This window comes from Mesoplodon mirus (assembly GCF_964341445.2).
Source record: "Mesoplodon mirus genome assembly, chromosome: 7".
Lineage (NCBI taxonomy): Eukaryota > Metazoa > Chordata > Mammalia > Artiodactyla > Ziphiidae > Mesoplodon > Mesoplodon mirus.
In genome coordinates this window covers 76,786,596-76,806,814 of record NC_138983.1, presented here as the reverse complement: position 1 = coordinate 76,806,814, position 20,219 = coordinate 76,786,596, and the positions used below count along the sequence as shown (strand labels likewise).

General features: G+C 48.2%; 1 protein-coding gene across 1 annotated transcript in view; it reads right to left on the bottom strand.

Moving 5' to 3' along the window:
* Nucleotides 1-7,149: 7,149 nt before the first annotated feature.
* LOC309808565 (interferon regulatory factor 6-like) overlaps nt 7,150-20,219 on the bottom strand; it is a 726,310-nt gene continuing 713,240 nt past the window's right edge. The window contains exon 3 of the transcript XR_014294753.1: nt 7,150-7,200. The gene's annotated coding sequence lies outside the window, so the exon portion shown is untranslated. The remainder of the gene's footprint in view (nt 7,201-20,219) is intronic.

The following is a 20,219-nucleotide window of genomic DNA, read 5'->3' as shown; positions in this document are numbered from 1 at the left end:
CTAAGGCTTATGTGTGACCCCATGATTTGGGTACCACGTCGTTTAATTCTCACAACTACCTGGTGAGATCTTAACCCCATTTTATAACCAAGTAAACAGAGGCACACAGAAGTCGAGACCTGCTCACACAGTGAGTAAGCGCACACTTGATAGTCACACCTTAGTAGCTGGTCTCCAAAGCCTGAACTCAGACTTATTCGTTCTAATGCAAATGGGGCTTTGCTGGGGCGAGGCCCGCGGCGCGCATCAGACACCCTTCACTCCAGGGAATGAAACTCTCAGGTTTGTCTCTGTTCAAGTTAACGACAGAACCTGTCCTCTAGGAACTGGGCATGTACCTGGTACCCCTCTGGATCTTCAGAGGGCATGTGGGGTCACAGAAAAAACACAAGTGCTAGGATCACAACGACCTCAGTTTGAGTCCTGACCCTACCATGTACCAGCTGTGTGACTTTGAGCAAGTTCCTTAATGTTATTGATACTCAGTTTCCTTACTTGCAAAATAAAGACGACAATAGTACCTGGCTCATTGGGCTGTTGGAAGATGAAAGTACACAGTACATGTAAAACAACTAACACAGTGACAAGTACCCAGGAGGAGTTAAACAAACCATCATTCCTACACTCCTTAGGAACTGTGAACACACAAGGCTCTTAGGACTGCTTGCGTATGGTGATGAGTGACTCGGGGATCCCCTGCTGGCCTCAGTAATGGGAAGTACCTTGAATCACTTATCATGGTGGACTAACACATAAAAAGTTTTTGAGCCAGCATCTTTTTTTTTTTTTTTTTTTGCGATACGTGGGCCTCTCACTGTTGTGGCCTCTCCCATTGTGGAGCACAGGCTCCGGATGCACAGGCTCAGCGGCCATGGCTCACGGGCCCAGCCGCTCCGTGGCATGTGGGGTCTTCCCGGACCGGGGCACGAACCCGTGTCCCCTGCATCGGCAGGTGGACTCTCAACCACTGCGCCACCAGGGAAGCCCCTGATGGCTTAATTTTGCAACCCATGTTTCTTTACGGGAATGTATGACTAGATTTAGAGGCAGAGGCTTCAGTGACTCCTAAAGCCTGGGGAGGGGACAGTGCACACATTGCTTGGCCCCGCTATTACTAGGATAGAGATCATGGTCTTTCCTTGTTTTAGTTCTGATTTTGAAGAACAGCTAGAACTGTGGGCCACATCTCTCTTGGTTTCACGCACACTCAGACTCTGCCATGATTACAACGACAGTAATACAGGGGTTGGGGAGGGTCTGGGTTGCCGGGAGAAATGCAGCGCCCCTGTTCTCTATGCTATCTGTGAGGGGCAGGCACTTACAGAAAAGTTCATCTTGATTTTGCCTCTCTTTTTTTTCTTAAACCCCACATTTGTTTATTTATTTATTTTTTTGGCTGTCTTGGGTCTTCGTTTCTGTGAGAGGGCTTTCTCTAGTTGCGGCAAGCAGGGGTCAATCTTCATCGCGGTGCGCGGGCCTCTCACTATCGCGGCCTCTCGTTGTGGAGCACAGGCTGCAGACACGCAGGCTCAGTAGTTGTGGCTCATGGGCCTAGCTGCTCCGCGGCATGTGGGATGCTCCCAGACCAGGGCTCGAACCCGTGTCCCATGCATTAGCAGGCAGACTCCCAACCACTGTGCCACCAGGGAAGCCTTGCCTTTCTGTTTAAACACGTTTAAAAGAAATTCACACCACCTTCTGGATTACCTTAGAGATATCCTGGCTGGGGTTGTTTAATCACCAGAGTTGAAAATCACTCCTCTATTCTCATTCATTATTGTAAGAATGTCAAATTTGTGCAGCCTCTCTGGAGAGCGCTTTGGCAAGAAGGATCAATGATAAATGTTGGAGTTTCCCAGGTGTGGCCCTGGGCTCTCCCTTCTCATTCAATACTTTCTTCCTAGTGATACCATTCACACGTATGGTTTTAATCACCATCCATCCATCCACCCGTCCATCCATCCCATCTGACTAAGCACCCGCTATGTGGCACATGTTCTTCTGGGTTCCGGGGCCACATCACTGATACGGTTGGATATCCAGGGTGACAGCTGCGTCCTTGGCACCTCACTTTGGATGTCTACAGGCACCTCACACTCATCTTCCCTCTCAAACCTGGTCCTCCTGTGGCATTCCTTATTCTGGATTTTAGTGAAGGAACCACATCTGTACTTTTAACACAAGCCAGAAACCTGGAGATCTGTAGCCCCCTTTCTCTCCATCACTTCCCTTCTAGCCATATCTAACTCCATCACTGAGGCCTTCTGATTCATCTCTTAAAATCCCCTGGAATCTTCTCTCTTGCTCCGTCCCCTCCATTGCCACAGTGAGGGCCACCATCGTGTCTTGTGACAGCCTCCTAACTGCTCTCCTGGGGTTCTGTGCTGGCCACCTTCCTGTACGTTTTCCACTCGTGGCCAAGATGACTGTCTCCAAATGCAAGCCTGTTCCATCAGTTTCTTCCTTAAAGCCTTTCGTGGGCTTCTCTCTGCTCTCAGGTTAAAGCAGAGCTTCTTACCAGGGCTCTGCAAGCCCCCGGCCACACCATGATACAGCCCCTGTGGACCTCCTTCACCAGTCCCCGCCCTCCGCCTCCATTTCTTTAGCCCCGTGAGTTCTCCATGCTTCCTGCGATCCCAACACGCTGCTCCCTCCACCCAGAATGCCCTCCCCTCCCCTCTTTGGCAAATAACTCCTATGCACCCTGCAGGTGCCCTGCCGTCCCTGACCAGGTCAGAGCCCTGCACTTCTCCTTCAAAGCAACTGTCATGATTAAAGTTTTACATGGGAGTGATTTTTCAGTTAATGCCCCACCCTATTCCTCCCTGAGACCCTAAGATCTACAAGCGCAGGGAGAGTGCCTGTTAGTTCCCCAATATTTTATAATGAAAGATTTCAAATGTACAGTGAAGAGGGAGGAATTTTACAGCCAACATCCATATACCCCATAACCTGGATTCTACCTGTTTCTGACCCCATTATATTTCCATCCTGCACTGTGCCTGGTATCTAGGAGGCCTGCGATAAATCTTTGTTGAATGAAAGTGGTTCATATCCTTCCACATCTAGGATGATAAAGATAAGATGAACAGGTATGTGTGAATAATATTTATGTCAGCCTCATCTATTAAGTGTGAAAAACTGGAAGCAACTTAAATGCCCATTATAGAGGACTGGCTAAATAAATTACGGTACACCCTTCAGAATGGGGTTCCTTGCCATCAGTGACAGCGATGATGTAGATCTGTGTGTATTGACATGGAAGGGTGCTCCAGATGTACTGTTAGGAATGAAACTAAAGGAAATTGGGTATAATATGACATTATTCTTTTGTAAAGTTAAAAAATCAATACACGTGGATAGGTAGTGCCTATTTTATGCCAGGTACTATTTTAAGTACTTTACATGTATCAATGCATTTTAATCCTCACAAAAATCCTAAGGGGTGAGTATTCCCTATTATCCCCATTTTACAGGTAAAGAAACAGGCACAGAGAGGGGAAGTAACTTGCCTAGAATCACACAGCTCTTTCCATGGGAAAATGCCCTGGAAGTTCCACACAAAATATGATCGTAGTGACGATACCAAACGCTAGCGAGGATGTGAAGCAACAGGAACTCTCATTCATTGTTGGCGGGAACGCAAAACAGCCACTTTGGAAAAGAGTTTTGTGGTTTTCTTAAAAACTAAACGTACTCTACGGACTTCCCTGGTGGCCTAGTGGTTAAGAATCCGCCTGCCAATGCAAGGGACACAGGTTCAAGCCCTGGTCTGGGAAGATCCCACATGCCACGGAGCAACTAAGCCCGTGCGCCACAACTACTGAGCCTGTGCTCTAGAGCCCGTGAGCCACAACTACTGAGCCCGCCTGCCACAACTACTGAAGCCTGCGCACCTAGAGCCCATGCAATGCAACAAGAGAAGCCACTGCAATGAGAAGCCCGTGCACCACAAGGAAGAGTAGCCCCCGCTTGCGGCAACTAGAGAAAGCCCGTGCGCAGCAATGAAGACCCAACGCAGCCAAAAATAAATAAAATAAAATAAATTAATTAAAAAAAAACCCTAAATGTACTCTAACCACACGATTCAGCAACCGCGCCCTTGGTATTTACTCAAAGAAGTTGAAAACATGTCCACACAAAACCCTGCATGTGGACGTTTATGGCAGCTTTATTCATAACTGCCAAAACTTGGAAGCCACCAGGATGTCCTTCAGTAGGTGAATGGATAATGGAATATAATTGGGCACTTAAAAAGAAAAAAAGAGCTATCAAGCCATGAAAAGACTTGGAGGAAACGAAAATGCATATTACTAAATAAAAGAAACTAATCTGAAAAGTTGTATGATTCCAACTACATGATATCCTGGAAAAGGCAAAAACTATGGCGACGGTAAAAAGATCTGTGGTTGCCAGGGGCTGCGGGGGGGCTGGGAGGGAGCGCAGAGGATTTTCAGGGCAGTGAAACTATTCTTTTTTTTGGGGGGGATAGGTTCTTTTATTTGGAATAAAAATGTCCAGTTTTGAAAAGAAAAGACGTTATCTTAAAAACGTAAGTCCTCAAACCACAGGTTTCCCCATGACGAGTTGAATTCCTGAACACTGCAGAGGGATTACTGGAGATGTTGATTACTTAAGGCACTAATAGGAAGGCACTGAAGAACAGCAGGGCCAGGCTTCAATCAGACAAACATGCGCTGCCCTGGAGGAATTGCATAGGCTGGCTTTGAAGTTGGCTTCTCCTTTGCTTCTTTTTATTTTGTTAAACTTGTAGCTTTACTTTCCTCAATTTCTAGAATATCAGTTTCTAGATATTTGGGTTTATGGGTTATCATCATTTTGCTTTATTACCACGTCCCTGATCTGTAACTTCACCCACCCCACTTCCCCTCTATGGACTCCACAGGTGGCTTTTAATGAATTCTGCGTACTTTCTGTTACTGTGTAGTTACAGAGTGACCTGAGAAGTGAAACTCATAAATCAAGTTGACCTAATACCAGGGCTTTGTGCACAGAATCCACCAATCTGCTCAGAGATGGCCTGATCTGAACCACATCCCCCGCCGTGCTCCCTGGCTTCTGCTTAGGGCAGTAGATTTGGGATCAAAGGCACCTTCAGGACTGGACCATCTTCCCGGTGGAGCATCGTGATTTACAGGGCCTCTGGGTCCTCCCCGGGGTGGGCCTCATTATTGGTGGACCTGCTGGTCTCAGGACTTAATGAAGCTCAGGTTGTTGATGTCTCATCGCAGAAAGAATTCAGTGAGAGACAAAGTGATAGGTAAGACGTGGACTTATTTAGAGAGAAACACACTCCACAGACAGAGCGTGGGCCATCTCAGAAGGCGAGAAAGGCCAGGGCAGTGAAACGATTCTGTATGATATTATAATGGTGGATACATGTCATCACACATTTGTCCAAGTCCAAACCCATAGGATGTACAACACCAAGAGTGACCCCTACACAGCACTGTAAATCAACTACACTCCAATAAAATTAAAATGAAAAAGAGTGAACCCTAATATAAACCATGGACTTTGGGTGATTAGGATGTGTCAATGTAGGTTCATCAGTCCTGACAACTGTACCTCTCTGGTGCTGATGCTGATAAATGGGGGAGGCTGTGTATGAGTGGGGACAGGGGGTACCTGGGAAATCTCTGTATCATCCTCTCAATTTTGCCATGAACATAAAACTGCTCTAAAAACGTCTCTACTCTATATATGTATATATATGGTTACTTCTGAGAGAGAAGATTTAGCATAATTTCGATTTTTCCTTTTGCCACTGTCACATCTCATTTTTCTCCAGTAATCACGTCTCACTTGTGTACTTTTTTCCAGGAACACTGCTTCTCAAGTGGTGAAGCAAAGTGAAGTCTGGAGAAGGGAACACTTGGCCACATACCTAAGAAGCCTCCCTCAACAGATGTCCCATCGTGATCAGATTCAATGCAATATTTCAATCATGTAACTATGTGAGAAAAGAGTTTCAATCACCTTTGTCGGAGCTGGAGAACTGGATCCCCACCTCGTGGAGGAGATGCTCCGTTTCCTCCAGCCAGGACAGTGACAGGCGCAAGATGTCCAGTGCCACCTTCTGGAGCCCTGAGACAGGTGGGCTCACCTGCAGGTGCTGTAGGAGGTCGACCTCCTTCTTCAGCTCATTGCTAGAGCAAGACATTGTCATGCACGCCTGGAAAGAGATGAGGTCGTGAGGAGCCCGGGCACCATCGCCAGAAATACCACCTGACGGTTGTGACCTGACAGAGCAGTGTTCTTGACGGGCCCGTGAAGCAGGCAGAGCCGTATGCTGGCCGCCCTGTGACGGCCCAGTTCTACTTCCCTTTTTTGGGGGGCGGAAGGAAGGAGGCAGCTTTTATTTCACGTGCACTCTAATTGGGACTCTGGATGGACAAATAGGCCCTTTGTTTAGGTATAGGCAATTCCAAAGCCAAATTGCCAAGGACGATTTGGCTGAAAGGGGAAGCAAATTTGGTTACAGAATTCCTGCTGAGATCAACACACAAGCTGGTCATAAAGTGCGGTTTCCTGACTTGAAAGAGTGCTGACAAGCCAACATTTGCCCAGACTCCCCAGATAGCAGCTGCATATTTCCAGAGAAAGCAGAAGCAGCTGCCTGATGTGATAAGCTGGATCCCTGCATGGGGGCCATGAAGTGGGGGCTCTGCCAGACCCTCTGGTCCAATAAGGGTAAGAGCAGCCTTCCACTGCTGGGACAGAAAAGAAAACTGCAAAAAAAGAGCAGAATGTTTCTTTGGTTTCTCTGGAAATAACACGGGGCTGTTTTTTTTCCCCCGGGGTCTGGGGCCTCCCAAAGGCAGTACTTGGAGTGTGTCGGGCAGCTTCTCCTTGGCCACACCAAGTTCACCTGGGAGGCATTTCTGGAGGTCCTTTGTTTTCTGATCTCAAACAGATTTCTCCAACAAGAGAAAAGGTGGACTAAAAGCAGAGCTGGACAATTTCCAGAACAAAGAGCACAAAAATGAGACACAGGGGACATTTGAGGAATGGAGAAGGGGGCACCTGGCAACTGTCTAAGGATGTCTTCAGCTTCTTGATGTTCTGGGTGATTTCCTCCTCTTTGCAGCTGCTGAGCTGGGTCTCCTTCTGCAGGGTCTGCTTTTTCTGCCAAACATCGATATTATCCTCTGTGACCCTGCTGCTCTTTTCTAGTAACTGGTGAGAAAAAGAAAAAAAAAAAGATTTAAAATGCAGGGTGGGGCTTCCCTGGTGGCGCGGTGGTTGGGAGTCTGCCTGCCGATGCAGGGGATGCAGGTTCAAGCCCTGGTCGGGAAAGATCCCACATGCCGCGGAGCAACTGGGCCTGTGAGCCACAACTACTGAGCCTGCGCTTCTGGAGCCTGTGCTCCGCAACAAGAGAGGCCGCGATAGTGAGAGGCCCGCGCACCGCAATGAAGGGTGGCCCGTGCTCGCCGCGACTGGAGAAAGTCCTCGCACAGAAACGAAGACCCAACCCAGCAAAAATAAATTAATTAATTAATTCAAATGCAGGGTGGCTCTGGGGGGAGGGGACCTGGAGGGCTTCAGCTTAAGCTTAGAGGAGGGAGGTCCTGGCGTGTTTTGGGGATGGCTCTGGAGGGTGGATATTGGCTCTGTCACCGGGGCATGTTTCCCAGGATAAGAGATGGTTTTTTAAGAGCCAAAGGCCTGTCATGTGGCCACGAGTGTGTTCTAGATTCTTCTGCATTCTGGGAGGGATTCATCACGCTGAGCCTGATGCTGTGGGCTCCTAAAAAGGAGGTCGTCCGAGAGAAGCCCGTGGTGTGATCTTGTGACCCGCGCGCTGACACCCAGGGTTGGAGAGGATAAACGGAAGGATAATAAGGCATCGTTACAGCCAGAGGCCCACCCTCACTGCCATCTGCCACTTCAGGAGGAATGAGCGAGCGAGGACGCACCGTCCATGCTGAGGCCGCCCCTTTCCTCGCGGGGCTAACGGAGGTTCACCGTGCGGGTCTGCCGACCAGACACAGTCCTGGGTGGTTTAATTTGATTTTCACAGAAACACTGCAAGGGAGTTTAACTGGCTTTTACTTGAAAAGCCAGGAAATCCCAGAAAATCAAAACAAATCTTTATGGTGTAGCAACAGTGTGAAAATTATGTGCCACCAAAAAAAAACAGGAACATATGCTCCCAGTGCGTGGAGCCCCGGGTCCCTGAAGGAGAAAGTGGGGAAGAGAGACGAGCCTGCTGATTGGAGACGGGTGTGTCCTGGAACGGTTTCCCGCGTCCGCAGGTGGCCTTGAGGACCTGACCTCTGAAGAGCTCCAGCTGCAGCACAAAGAAAGGGACGGGGCTGAGGTGAGGGGCGCAGCTGCAGCGGCAAGGCTGGGGGAGGCGCCTCCGTCGCTGGGTCTGGGAGAAATCGGTGAGAAGGCTCTGCACGCCTTTAGTGGTCATTATGGGTAACTAACACCTTCACCTCTCACCGGAAGGGGCAGTGCCCACACAAGAGAGGGGGACAGCAGGTTTTAATGACTTTTCAGGTGTGCCCGCCTAACCTAGCCGACGCACACGGTCAGCACACACACGTCTCGGGCTCTCGGAAGAGCCACTTGCTGCCAATTATCCAGTGGGAAGTCCAGGGCCAGGAGCGCTCTTCCGTAATTGCTACGTTGGCACCAGGCTGTGAGATAAACATTGAGGCTGTCAGCCCGGGTAACTCGTGTCATCAGCAAGGGCTCCTGGGGAGAGAAGGAGGAGCTGCCTGCTGCCGTTTTGTGCCTTAGACCTTGTGTCCTGAAGACGACGTCTCCTGTATTCCTCTCCAGGTCCCCGGAGCCTGGTGCAGTGCCTGACACACAGCAGGCACTCAATAAACGTTCATCGAATGCTTAGAACAGAAACACCTGTCAAGTCAGATGTTCAAAGTCCTCTCCTTCAGTTCAGCCAGTTTTTACTGAGTGCCTCCCTGATGCTGGTGTCTTCATATTACGGATGAGGAAACATCACAGTTAAATTAAATCAGGGCTTCTAGAATGACGAGTTCAAGATGCCCCAGACTCATGACACTTGAACGGCAAAGAAGCCCACGTTTCTCTGGAAATTTCCCAATGTGATGGCCCTTGGCCTGGGTTTTTGGCTCACTGGCAAAATGTGGTCATGAAAGGCTCTAAAACAGAGCCCTGAAGGACCACAAGGGCCACAGAATCAATGAGAACGTGAACAGGTCCTAAGACACAGGAGTCTGCTGCACACCAGGGAGCTCTGGGAAGCCAAGTAGAGGAATTGTGACTCTCCTAAGGACACCTCTGCAGTCATCCTGCTGGAAGCCAGCCGGGTGATTGGAGGGACTCTGGGTCGTCTGCTGGTTTCATGGCCAAGGGAGGGTCCTAGCTCGCCCGAGGAAGAGGTTATGTAGAGGGCCCTGTGGGCAATGGCCCGTGTTATCACCAGAGGTGCCCTACAGGACTGCTTGGTGGGGGGGTGGGGGTGGGGAGGGACAGGTCCTGCTGGATGGTGGGCTGAGTCCTGTGGTCACTGGCCTGGGGAAGGGCAGGACCTCAGGCCGGGAGCGGGCTGTGGAGACAAGGGGGTGAAGCAGGAAGGCCCAGGCAGTGCAGAGAAGCCTTGTTCGTCCTTTCTCTCTCGAGTCTAGACCTGGAGGAATCTCAGTGTCTCTGAGGGTCTTCCTGCATGACCCCTGGCCAGAGCCATGACCAGGCGCTCGGCAAGTGGCGCAGATCATGCCCTCAAGGCGGGTGTTCGCCGTGGGTGCAGAGTGCCAGCAAGGTGAGGGGTAGCCCAGGTGCACGGAGGGAAGCCCAGGCTGGCGGGCTCTCTGCCTTGCTAAGGGGTCGGCACCCTGCAGGAGAAAGGACACCGGGGGTGATGGTGTGGAAGTTGGTTGAAGAGGCTTTCAAACCTGCCTGAGGGTCAGCATCGTCATTTAACTTGTGGGTGCCTCTGAAGTTCAGCGCGTGGGACAAATTCCGGTCACACTGATGGTTCAGGCTTGGATGCTACCAAACGCAAGGGCTTTGGGAGCTGGGCTGGGTGGGACGGAGGGCTCCTTTAAGGATCGTGGTTCTTAACCTTTTTTGGTGGTTACAGATCCTTCTGAGCATCCAATGAGTGACGAGGTGGACTCACTCTCCCAGAAAAAGAAAAGCACAAACACATACACGCAAAACGTTCTTGGTCCCCCTGGAGCCGTGGCTGCCAGGAGAGGATGACTTGTGGAGGGGGTCCAAGATGGGCTGCCCTCGGTGGGCTGTGTTCTGGAGGGCCAGTGCCCCGTCTTGGGTTCTCCTTTGCTCTCCCTTAGCCTTTGGTGGAGGCTCGTTTGCATGTTCTGGCCCTCATGTCTGTGCCACATGTCAGAGGAAGGGCCACTGGGCCATCTTGGGTCAGAGCCCTGGGAAATGGCCCTCTCCCCACCCTGCCCACCTCCACCTGGCATAAGCTGTGGTATTCTGGGTTTTACTTTATTAGGAAAAGTGACAGGACTTCCCTGGCGCTCCAGTGGTTAAGATTCCACGCAGCCACTGCAGGGGGCACGGGTTCCATCCCTGGTTGGGGAACTAAAATCCTGCAAGCCACGCGGTTCGGCCAAACAAAACAAACAAACAAACAAACAAACAGAAATGTGGCATTTCCCTGGGGACACTGACTGTAGCATCTGTTTGGGGGCCCAGAGGAAGAAAGATCGCTGTAAATGTCAGGACAAAAAATGTGAAGGAGAAAGTGCTAGAAACACCACCGGGGTCAAGAGCTCAAACCCTTCCCAAGAGGGAACCGCACAGCTGGTTCACTGGGGTGGGCCTTGAGCTGGGACTGGCTGCTTGGTCAGGGTCTCAGGCAACAGCAAACACTGGAGTGGGCAGCTTCCCAGAAGGAAAAGCCTCTTTAGTGAAATCCACGGGGACGCGGAAGCCGCACAAAGCCCTGCCCCTGAGATAAGCAGGTGAACTAAGCCAGGCCGTCTTCCTCCTCATTCATCCCTGCCGGCCGCTTGGGTGTGGGATTCCGTGGAGAGCACGGGCCCGTGAAGGGGCTCTGCAGCACGCCTACCTGACCTACTGCCCTTTCCAAATTGGCTTTAATGAGGTTTGCTCTGTTCCTCATTTCTTTCAGCTGAAGCAATTTCCTTCTGGAATCCTCCCGAAGCTTCTCTTCCACCTGAAAGGATGATGAAAGCGTGGGCTTGCTGCTAATGTGATCATCATGCCCTCTGGGGAAACTCTTCTGGGGGGGCTAATGGCAGTGGGGGAGCCCCTGAGGGGTAGGGACAGCTGCAGCCCAGCAGCAGGGGTCACAGGCATGCACAGGGTGGAGGCAAACTCACAGGGAGTTGCCCCCTACGGGAAAGGGCCGAGCTCTGCACCCGGGGCTCAACTATGTTCTACCGCACACTCCCATCCCAGCTCGGTCCCTAACAAGCCGTACGACACTCGGAAAGTTACTTCACTGCTCCGTGACTCAGTGTCCTCATCTGTCCAATGGGGATGATGATACTAGTATCACTGCATAGAGTCATTGTGGGGATTCGATGTTTGGAATAGTGCTTAAGGGCTCTGTGAGAGTGTTGAGTACTGTTGTAACCTATGAAAGGTGGACGGGAATGTCCGCCGTACAGTCTCGTTCTAATAACTCGTGATGGGTACTTGGAAATGTTATGATTGGGTTTATTATCATAACTGTTTGTCGTCACCACTTTGAGCACACTCACTGGTGGTAACCTCTCTGGAGGCTTGCCAAAGCAATGTCTATTAAGAATTGCAGCCTGAAAAGGAAGGCCTTTAAAGTGGAGAAGCTTGCCTACTTTTCCCCCCTTGCTTGGGTAACAGTCAACGCACGGTAAGCTTGGGCGTGCTCCACGCTATCCTTGGCTGGCCAGTGTAGGCCTCGCAGCTGCTCAATTCTTGGATGCACCTGCTGAGCCCTGGGCCCTGGCACTAACAGGAAATGAGGCAAACTCTCATAAATAAATGGAAAGTTTTTGTGCTGAAACAAATTCACAGGCTATTTTTGTAGGGATCTGAAGAGGGGGATCACAGGGATGTAATAAAAGACCCAGAAAAGCCCTTAAGAGCTTTCTTCTGAGTAGTGTGGTCCAGTGGAAGAGCCTCTACTCAGCTCCGTTACCTTGGAAAAGTCATCTAAGCTCTCTGGGCCTTAGTTTTCTCCCAGGTCTAAACATGCTCGGACTTCTATGTCAGCAGCCTTTTTCATGTGCTGCAAAGGCCAAGTCCAGCCTTGGACTCTGCCCTTATCTGTGTTCTGCATGAACAGCCCCCGTTCCTGTCCCCAAGCCTCAGAGTCACCTTCAGCGGCCGCCCTGCTCCCTCTCTCACACTCGGGGGTCTCACGCCTGTCCTCCAACCCCTCTCACATTCTAGCTGGACTGTGACAACTGGCCTCCTCGCCTCGAGTTTAGTTTCTTCCAGTGCAATCTTAACGGTACTGTGAGAGTTACCCAGCCGTAAGGCAGCTCTGTCCAACAGAACTTTCTGCAACGGTACAGGTACTCTGAGCGAGGCTGTGTTGTCTAATATGGCAGCCACCAGCCACATCTGGGGATAGAGCACTCGACATGGGGCTGGTGTGACGGAGGAACTGAACTAAACATTTTAGTTAATTTTCATTAATTTCAGTGTAAACAGTAGCATGTGGCTGTTTGCTACGCCCACGTCACTGAAGTCAGACGAACCTGGAGTCAGACAAAACCGACTGTGCCATTGGGCTAGTTACTTTACTAGTAACTAGTAGCCTTGACTTTCTCATCTGTAAAATGGAGAGGATGATTTCTAGATTACAGCGCTGTTGTGAAGATGAAGAGATGAAATGTTCAAGGGAACGCCTAGTACTTGAGAAATTGTAACTATCATTTTCACCCTGATTACTGTCCACGAATGTCATTGCATCAGTCACTTGTTCAGAAGCCTTAGGAGCTCCCCACTGCCTGTGTGGTACAGAGCCCAAGCGCCTGAACTAAGGCAAAACACCAAGCTAGGGATTCAAGAAGCCCCTACGAACTCTGAACGAGGTAAATAAAACTGAATCCACACCTAGATAAACCATAATAAAACTGCTGGAAATCAAGGGAAAAGACAATCTTAAAAGCAACTGGAGAAAAAGACAGATTATGCAAAGGTACAACAGTTAGGCTTACAGATGACTTCTAAATAGAAATAATAGGAGCCACAAGACAATAGTGACATATCTAATGCTGTATCTAATGTGCTGAAAGAAAAGAATTGCCATTGTAGAATTCAGTAAGCAGTCAAATGTGTTTTAAGAATGGAGGTTAAATATACATCTCCAGACAGACACACAGGCACATTTGAGAATTTGTCATCAGCAGAGCCACAATGAGGGAAAACATTAAAGGGTATTCTTCAGACACAAGAAAAATGAACCCAGGTGGGTGATCAGAGATGCAGAAAAGACAAGCAACAGTAAGGGTAATGTGTGGATATAATACTGACTATAGCAAAACACTAATAATGTCTTGTGGGGTATTAACTATCAAGAGGAGTTTAGAAAATGACAGCAATGGCTTATAAATCTGGAGGGGGTAAGTGAAGTTAAGGTGTTTGAAACTCATTGCACTGTCAAGGAGAAGGGCATAATTATCAACTACTATTGCCTCTTGGTAAGTTAAGAATGCAGGGCTTCCCTGGTGGTGCAGTGGTGGAGAGTCCACCTGCCGATGCAGGGGACATGGGTTCGTGTCCCGGTCCAGGAGGATCCCACATGCTGCAGAGCGGCTGGGCCTGTGAGCCATGACCGCTGAGCCTGTGCGTCCGGAGCCTGTGTTCCGCAACCGAAGAGGCCATAACAGTGAAAGGCCCGTGTACCGCAAAAAAAAAAAAAAAAAAAAAAAAAAAAGAATGCACATTATAGTCTTCAGGATGACTACTAAGAGAATAGTAGAAGAGTGAAAAACTTAATTAATGTGTGATTTTGGTGAGTCAAGGATGAAAGCTATTGTCTTACTATTACTAAAAGAATAGTAAAAAAGTGAAATATTTCCAAGCTAATAGAGGGGGAAAGTGGAATAAGAGAAAACCATCCACTCAGAAGGAGGCAAGAAAGGAGAGAAAAAGGAACATACCACAGATGGTACATCTGGTATTGAGCAAGAAGGTAGATTTAAACCCCAGTACATGAGTAATTACATAATAAAAATGGACTAAAAGTCAAAATTGTCAAACTGGATTTTGTAAAAATGATACGCTATTTGGAAGGCATATGTCCAAACCTTAAGACAAAAATTGACAGAGAACGTATGAAAAAGATATGGTATGAAAACTCTAACCAACAGAAAGCCAGTGGTGAAGCTGAATGACAAAGGAGACGTTAAGGGAGAAACACTACTAGAGATGAAAAGGGACATTTCATGATGATCTAAAGTTTTGCTCTACAGGAAGTATTAGGATTCTAAATTTATATGCACCTAGTAACACAGCCTCAAAATATATAAAGCAAACATCGTTCATATTAAAAGAAGAAACACACAAATTACAAACATGTTGAGATTTTTAAAAACATTCTCAATGATGGAAAAAAAGACAAAAAAAATCAATATGAGAATTTAAGTTAGAACAACATCATTGGCAAACTTGATTTAATGGATCAATTCTTTCTTAGATAATTTCACAATTAAGATCTGAAGGCAGTCTAGGGTAGTGGTTACACACAGGAGCTTTGGAGTCAGGCAGACCTGGATTCAAGTTCTGCCACAACTACTTTATGCAAGTGAACTTGGATAACTTCCTTCACCTCTGTGAGCCTCAGTTTTCCCGACTGTAAAGTGGGGTTAATACCAGTATAGACCGCATGGGGTCATTGTGAGGATGAACAGAGATGATGCAGGTGGAGTGCTTGCCCCAGAGTGGTTCCCAGGCCGACCTGTCCCTGCCATACCTTGCTCTTTTCCCGCGGCGTCATAGAGATCAGGCTCTGCTCGGTACTGCTCCTTTTCAGCTCCACCCTGAGCTTCCTCATTTCTTTTTCCATGTCATGGACTTGCTGAAAGAGTTCCAACAACAGGGAAGTCAACTTCACAACTCATTTCATCCGGTTCATTAAGGCAGAAACCTAGTCTGGGATTCGCTTCATTCTTTCCCTTGGGGGACAATTCCACATCTTTGAGGCAAAGTAGACTTTCTTTCAACGGATGCAATGAAAGGGCTGGGTGAGGGAAAATTTGGGTTTCTCTGGAAGATCAGCATGGATCCTGGATTAAACAGTACAAGATACCTATCCACTCATTAGAATCTCTTTCCTTGGGGTATATGTTTGAGTTCAATCTAAATAAGGGCTGTTTGGAAGACACAATGGGCACAGTTTGGAAGAAAAGAACAATGACACTTTTCTTTTTTCTCATTTGAGGCAGAGAAGTGTGCTCCTGCCAGAGAGAAGAACACACGTCTCCTGCCCCCGTCCCAGGCACCGTCCTTCCCAACGGATGGAAAACGTATGCCTGGTGATGTGCACGAGGGTTCGGGCTGGTACAGGGGGTGAACATTTACATTGAGTGGCCATCTTTTCATTGTATTCATTTTTATGTTCACCTTCCATACAAGGCCAGTGACACATTTGCTTTTTATTTTGTTTTTATGAATTGTTGTAATATTGAATGTATTTAAGCAAAAATACTTCAAGAAGAGTTGTGTTAATAACAGTGTTCAGGGCCGTGATAAAACTTGTGACAGTGGATCATGAAAGTCTGGGCATCACAAGTCCAGGGGTAGGGACCACGGTGAATTTCCAGCAGCATATGGTGGCCACCTCCCGTCCCTTTCCCCAGGGGAAACCTGATGAGGGTCCTTGAGCCAACTGCCCAGAAAATCTGGGGAGAGTGTGTTTTCCATGGTCTTTTCACCCATCTCTTTGAGGCTAGCAAATCAAAGAATTAGGAGACTACTTTAACAGACAAACACCCAGAAAGCCCCAGAGCTTGTGCTAGCTAATGGGCCAAGGAACCCCTCCAAAACCCTCAAGGCCACAATCTAGGCTTTCAGTGGACACCTAGGGGTCAGGAGGTTCAACGCACGGTTTTGCAGAGTTTTAACTCTTTCTCTTGGGCTTCCCACTTCTCCTTCTGGGCATCTTCCTTCTGTAACTCTTCTTTCAGCACTGAGCACTGTGGAGAAAAAGGACAAGGCCACGGGGGCTTGGCTGGGGGTCCCAAGTACCTGTGTTCATGCCCAGGAGTGTTTCCTGCTGTATAACCCAATCACACCTCTGAATTCTGAGAGGCGAGACCATTTGTGTGATGGGAGCACCGGATCCTGCAGTCATGTCCAGTTCACCCCTCTCATGAGTTCTGAGGAATAGAGCGTCTAAATTCCTCTTCAAAAGCCAGCAAACTTCACTGCAGGGGAAATCCAGCTTTGTAGAGTCTGGGGACTTAGGGTGCAGGAATTGGGATGTTTTCACGCTGTGACCGGTGAGGGTGGGGGGTGCCGAGCCAGTGAGCTCAGGTCCATCTTAGGGCTTTTGTGCAGGTTGTATCTCAAAGGCACAACTGCCCCGACTGGTGTGGAGGGGTAAACGGAGCTGTCTTGCCCGAGGGCGGCTTGGCAACAGGCATTAAGGGCATAACGATGGATGTGCCTTCTTTTGACCCAGCAATTCCCACTTTAGGAATGTACCTTAAGGACAATGACTGGAGAAATAAGTAAATTTGTAGTTTCAAGGATACTCTTCACAGAATTGTCAGTAACAGTGGAAGAAAAAAAAAAAAAAGAGGAAACAACCCAAGTGTTGTTTAGAACAGCAGACCACTTTATAACACTGGGTACATCCAGGAGAAAGTATGTAGCTTTTAAGACGAATGATAAGAGTGTTGATTTATTAGAATGGGAAAATAATAAGTATTTAAAAATTTAAAAAATGTGCATAGTATAAATTAACTATAAAATGATTGATTGATTGATTTCTAGGCAATATATAGAAACAAGACTGGAAGAACATACATGAAAATATTAACACTGATTTCTCAAGGTAGCATTTCCTCTCCTCTGTTTTTATTTTTCCTTCTCAATGTCATCTACTTATTTTTCTAAAATTAACACACATGATGTATGTCATTAAAAAAAAGGCATCTCAAATGTTTACAAGTGCAATACGATTGGTGGTGACGAGCCCTTGTGCTATTGGCCAGCACAGTCTAGAGGAGAAGGGACCTCATTCCAAGGTCAACGAGGAAGGGGAAACGGGGACATAAATCATCCAAATGCACTTCAGGAGGTAGAAGAGCCAAGCAGGTGCTGTCTTTGCAGATTCCTTCTACTTAGCACCAGCTCTGCATCCGCTTCCCGTCCCCAACACACACACACACACACACACACACACACACACACACACCACATTAAACAGCTATAGCACATGCCTGGGAAGACACCCTGCTTGGGAGAAACGAATGCAGAGGGCTTGGCCAGGCAGCTGACACGGGGCAGAGGCAGAAGAGCACAACTAAAACCAGCCTCCCACTTTTCGGAAAACGATTTTGTCACCCCCATTTCACAGATGGGGAAATGGAGGCCAAATAAGTTACAATAAAAGAAAGCTCTGGGATTGGACCCTGGTCTGTCTGATCCCAAAGCTCGTGCAGTGCCTTTCACCAGCTCCAAACTGGGTATGGTACTACGTTCCAGGTATTACTTACTGTGCCTTTTCCTTGGAACCTCAAGATCTGTTCTCACCCCAGCCCCATGCAGACCTAGCTATCGGGTAGCCTCTGGGAATCTCTGAGTTGCCACCTGAGATGAAAGCTTTGAGGTTTTACCTTGACTCACAGAAACAGGCACATCATGCAAATACTGAGAAATCTTATCCTATAGGGGCAGGATTCTAAAGTTAGCATTGAAGGCAAGATTTGCAAAGGGTCAAAGTTACATGTAAAAAGCTCTTTGCTTGCCTACCACGTTCATCTTCCATAGAGACATTCTACACACTAAAGTCTAAGGAAGAAATGAGCGTCTGCGTGTTTGCATCTGGATCTTCAGACGTTCTGCTTTGAAGACAGTTATGAGAACCAGCGGTGCTGGGACCACGATGCAGCCGTGTGGTCATCCGTGCTCACAGAGAGATCGTATTCTGTTTAATATTAAACTTTGCAATGGCAGTATATGCTCATAGGTGTGTTTGTTGCTGGGATTAAACAAATTTATAATACGGGTTAGAAAATGTTTGCTGGATTTGAAAATCTATTATGCTTATTCTGAGCCACATACATGCTGTCCTTTGAAAGGCTTCAGAGAAGTTGGCCACCTGCCCAGCAGCTACCCTCCCTGTGTCCTTGGGCACTGGCCTCATCTCACCACCGTGTGTCATGTGACTCCACTGTGTCTGCTTTTCGCAGCTACAATTTGCTGATGACCCGACACTCACTCTGGAGCTGAGGGCTTCGAGCTGGTGATCCTTTTCTTTGTTCTCACTTTTCAGTTGATTCACCTCCTGTTGTAGTTGTTGAACTTGACCATCCTTTACTAAGGCGTCTCTTTGCAAAGATGACACCATCTCTGTAAAAGAACCAAACCAACTCAAAACAAAAGACTCATGGAGGTCAAAGAGGCAAGAAGGATTATTGGCAACACCATGGCTCTCAGCCAACGTTCGGACAAGACGTTCAAAGCCCGGGCCACCACCGGTGCCCGCCTAGAACTGGGGGGGCTTTTTGCAAGGGTCCCAGAGCAGGAATGGGAATGAGAGCAAAGTCCACGGAACAGGGTTTGAGGCTTCAGTGAGAATGAGGGGCAGTCAGCACCAGCGAGAGGAGAAGCCTTTGGGGGCCTCTTGTGGGCACAGGCCAGGCAAACCTGGGAGGAGAGGCCAAACCATGGGCCTGGGGAACAAAGGCCCAGCACAGGGAAGGTCCAGGAATTCTTCTCCAGAGGCCAGGAGACGGGCATGTGGCAGAGGGAACTGCTGGACACTATTGATGGGTTGGGTGGTTGGTTTCACAGTCCTCTGAGTTTGGACCCCTCTCTACCACTTATTAGCTTGGTGGTCTTGGACAAGCTATTTCACCTCCCACTGTCTGTCCCACACAGAGTTATTGTAAGGGTCAAATGAGACGGTATGCCCCAAGAACACAAAGTGGCTAAATTATGTTTGTTACAGAGCGCCTATTATTTTTCTCGGCAGCCAGCTTCCAAAATGGCCCCAATGATCCCTACCACCTAGAATTCATGCCCTGGTTAGCCCCTCCCACCCTGAATAGGGCTGCCATGGGTAACCAATATGATACTCTGGAAATGACGGACTGTTTCCTCTCAGGCTGGGTCATAAAACACACTGTGGCCTCCTCTTTGCTCTCTCTCCAATCATTCACTCTGGGGGAGGCCAACTGCTGTGTCGTGATGACACTCAAGCAGCCCTAGAGAGAAGCATGTGTGCTGAGGGACTAAGGCCTCCAGCCAATAGCCACATGAGCAGCCATTCTGAAGGGGGATCCTCCGGCTCCCCCCGAGGCTTTAGATGACATGACTGATGCCCCAGCCGACATCTTGCCTGCAACTCATGAGAACTAAGTCACCCCCCGCTCAAATTCCTGAACTACAGAAACTGGGGGAGATCATAAATATTGGTTGGGGTTTTATCCATTACATTTTGGGGTAACTTGTTATGCAGCAATAGATAACTACTCCATTACTGTAGCATCATTTTTTTTAACATCTTTATTGGAGTATAATTGCTTTACAATGGTGTGTTAGTTTCTGCTTTATAACCAAGTGAATCAGTTATGCATATACATATCTCCCCATATCTCTTCCCTCTTGCATTGTAGTATCATTTTGAATAAAAGTGGGAAGAAGGGTGCATAAATGCAGTGGTATTGGGTTATCTCCTACGGTTCTTTTCTTGAAAGAACATCAGGCCCAGTTTTAGTGGTAGGTATCAATCAAGAATGTCTATGAAATAAAGCACAAAATGCTCCAGAATTTCATTTTAAAAATGAGCTTTGACTCCAGGACACAGTTCAGTTACTTGGAAATCCCTCTGGGGCTTGCCACACTTTGAGTGGGTCCAGCCCATCTCAAGCGTTATCCCAACCCAGGTCTGTCCGACTCCCTGATCGGAGAAGGTGGGATCTGAGACAGGCTTGATGCTTGGATGAGGTTTCACTGGCCGACATACGGGAGGAAAGTGAGGACCAGCGAGTTCATCCTTCCATTCCTGGTGCCCAGAACAGCACCTAGCCTGGGGGAGGTGCTCA